Consider the following 3466-nt stretch of genomic DNA (forward strand, 5'->3'; position numbering starts at 1 on the left):
AATATAGGGTTGCAGATCAGTCTCTCACACATAGGTTTCATTTTTACCTGGATATGTTCCCAGAAGTGAGATGGGTGAGTCATAGGGTGTGTCCGTTCTCGGTTGCCTAGTGACTGTCCATACTGACATGCACACTGTCTGCTGTTCATTGTGTTCACTGTTTGCTGTACAATACTTCGCAGCTTGATGTAGTTCCACTTGTTTCTTTTCGTTTTCACTACCTGTGTTGTGTGTGTTTTTACAAATATTTATTTAGTGCTCATTTTGGTAGCACATATACTAACATTGGAATGGTACAGATATTAGCATGGCCTCTGTAGAAGGATAACACACAGATTTCTGAAGCATTTAATAATTTTAAAAAGACATTATTTATTTATTTGGAAAGCAGAATTAAATCGATGGAGGAGCCATGGGAAGAGAGAGGAAGGGAGAGGGGAGAAAGGGACACAGAGAGACAGAGACAGAGAGAGAGAGAGAGAGAGAGAGAGAGAGAAAAGAGAGATCATTCCTAATTTGTTGCCTCATTTCCCAAATGGCTGAACAGGCCAGGGCTAAGCCAGGCTGTAGCCAGCAGCCAGGGACTCCATTTGGGTGCCTTTCCAGGTGAGAGGTGAGTTAAATTGGACAAAGAGTGGCTGGCGCATGAACCAAAGCCCATATAGGATACTGACACTGCAAGAATCAACCTAACCTACTGTGCTATAGTGTTGGTCCCCAATACTTCTTTATTTTGTCTACTCTTTTCTTCATGTATACTAGTAGTAACACATTTAATTTATGCTTAATATCTCACAGCTTACAAATATTTTCTTGAATATAATTATTTACCTCAGCATTTTATTTAGATAGTTAATAGATATTGTGTCTCATGCTTCATATTGTATCATTTCCTTGTATTTTATTTTGGATGTCTTCAAGTTTGCTAACTATAAACTGCGATGTCCAATATGTTGCCAACTCTATGCAGTATATTTTTCTTTCCATACTTTATATTTTTAATTTCAAGATGTTTAATTTTATGGATATTTTTGTCCTTTCTTCTCTTAGCTGTGTGTTGCTCTATTTTCTTGGTATATTTGTAACAGCTGATTTTACTAATTTGTCTTCTGTTTTAGCATTGGCTTCAAAGAGATTCATCAGAATTCATCAGAATCCTTTGAAGAATTTTCCCCTGGTTATGGGCCTTATTTTCCAGTTTTTTTTCAATTTATTAATGTAAAGAACATATTTTTTTCATTCTAGAGGTAAAGTTCCCAGAAGACAACCACACATCCCAAACTTCCCTGTTTGCTACAATCCCCTTCTCTCCTTCTGTTCATCTTTTTTGCCATGATTTAATTTTAATCTATTCTATATTCACAGGCTTAATTGTTCATTAATCATAACATCAGTTAAAAAGTAAGAAGACCACAGTTCCATGTCAATATAAACAAGGACTAAAAGTCCGTCATAACCCAAAATGACCATTTCATTCTTACACTTTTTTTTGTATTTTGTACTAATTGCCGCATATCAGAAAAAGATCATGATATTCATCTTTTTGATACTAGCTTTCTCACTAAGCATGATGGTCTCCAGTTGTAACCGTTTGTTGCAAAAGACAGAATTTCATTCATTTATGGCAAAGTATATATATTCACACACATATATTTTACAAAATATGTATAATATATACATATGGTATATAAATATATGCATGAAAATGTGGTGTGTATATATATTTTTCCCCATTCTACTGATTTCTTGTTCACTTTTTTAGTATTTCTTTCCAGGGCAGAAGCTTTTTAGAGTATTTATTGCCTGTGCGTCTGGAGTCTTTCCTAAGAATTTTTTGCCTGTGCCAGTGTCTTGCAGAGTTTCCCTGGTGTATTTCTCTAATAATTTCATGGCATGAGGTCATAAATTGAGACCCTTGATCCATTTTCAGTGAATTTTTTGCAAGGTATAAGATAGGGCTTTTGCCTCATAGTTCTGCACACCCATATTCAGTTTTCACAGCTCCATTTGTTGAAGAGACTTTTCTTCAGGGATTGATTTCTGCTTGTTTGTTGAAGATGAGCTAGCTATAGATGTATGGGTCAGTTTCTGGGGTTTGGGTTCTGTCCCTGTGGTATACATGCCTATTTTTGTGCCAAAATCAAGCTATTTCAATTATAACCGCTATGAAGTATGTTTGCTATGTGAGTCCTTCACTTCTGTATTTTGTTGCTGAAGATTGCTTTAGTTGTTTGGGGTCTGTAAGCATCCCCAGAGCCAATTGTCTGTGCGTACTTCATCTTGGCCACTTGAGCCCCATAACCTGTGATAGGGTGAGGTAAAAGGAGTGCTTTGAAGTTTTAAGTTGGTACCTAGCACCCTGCCCATTCTCCAGGCCTGAATCAGTCAGAATGAGGATTCATTCCTCTGACAAAATCCCCTAATGGTAAACATGAGCCAGCTCGGCCTCTGCTGGTGTTAAGATGATGCTTTCTCCTTGTTGGACACCGGGCACCTTTGTAGAGGGATGGAGAGAAATAAATGTGTTTTTCCCTCACAGGGTTATGGAGCCTATAAGGGCTGCAGGCCAGAGTCAAGGTCAGTGGTCTGCAAGATTCTTCCTCAGCAAGTATCACCAGGAATACCAGCTTCTGCAGTCTGCTTTCACCTCATTGTCAGAGGCTCATGTCATTTCTAGCCCCCAGCTGTAGGAGTCAGTGGGTCTGGTGGTATCCCATCTTGCTGCTGCACGTTTGTGCTGTCCACACTGCTCCATGGAATCTTTTTTTTTTTTCTGTAGAATTTGCAGTACAAATTTCTGACTTTCTTCTATGATTTTCTCCTGGTTCAAATTAGTACTTTTTCCTCTATTCAGTAAGTTGGAATCATACCAGATTTTCTTGTTTTCATGAAGGCTTGTTCAAGTTGGTTCCAGGATTATCTTTATGAGAGTTAGTCTGTATTAGCCCTTAGTGTAGTGCTATTTTGCTGTCAGTGATAAGGAGAGATGGTTCTGAGGGCTCCTCCAGTGACGGCTTGTTATTAGTGGGATTCTTTTCACTTTAACTCGTAGGGTCATGAGCTTTTCTCAAATGTGTGTGTTCCAATATTTGAACTGTGACTTTTGCTATTTGCTTTTCTTCCCCTGACTTTGGGTCATTTCTACACATGTGCATAAAATAGCACTAAGGCAAGTGCTGGAGGGCACTCTTTTGTAGATCATGGAATTCCTTCTTTCTTTAGATGTTTTCTCTTGGGTATTTTCTTACTGATTCTAGGAAACTTCCTATTAGGACTCTAAGCTTTGTTTTCATAATTTATGAGAGCTGTTTGTTCCTCTCTGTACTGTACCTAGAAACACTTGAAGCAGTAAGATGAACAAAGTGTAGATCTCACTTCACGTTGCTAGAAGTTGTCCACTGTCTTAACACCACTGTTTCATATTTTACATCATTTCCAGGATGTTTGAAGTGTAAAGATGTCTCTT

General features: G+C 38.0%; 1 non-coding gene across 1 annotated transcript; it reads left to right on the plus strand.

Annotated features, from left to right (window-relative positions):
• The first annotated feature begins 255 nt into the window (after positions 1 to 255).
• On the plus strand, positions 256 to 359 carry LOC118757926 (U6 spliceosomal RNA). The gene has a single exon (XR_004995434.2). It is a non-coding gene; the product is annotated as a U6 spliceosomal RNA (small nuclear RNA).
• Positions 360 to 3466: the final 3107 nt, after the last annotated feature.

The sequence above is a fragment of the Ochotona princeps genome, chromosome 5 (genome assembly GCF_030435755.1).
Source record: "Ochotona princeps isolate mOchPri1 chromosome 5, mOchPri1.hap1, whole genome shotgun sequence".
In the NCBI taxonomy this organism is placed as follows: Eukaryota; Metazoa; Chordata; class Mammalia; order Lagomorpha; family Ochotonidae; genus Ochotona; species Ochotona princeps.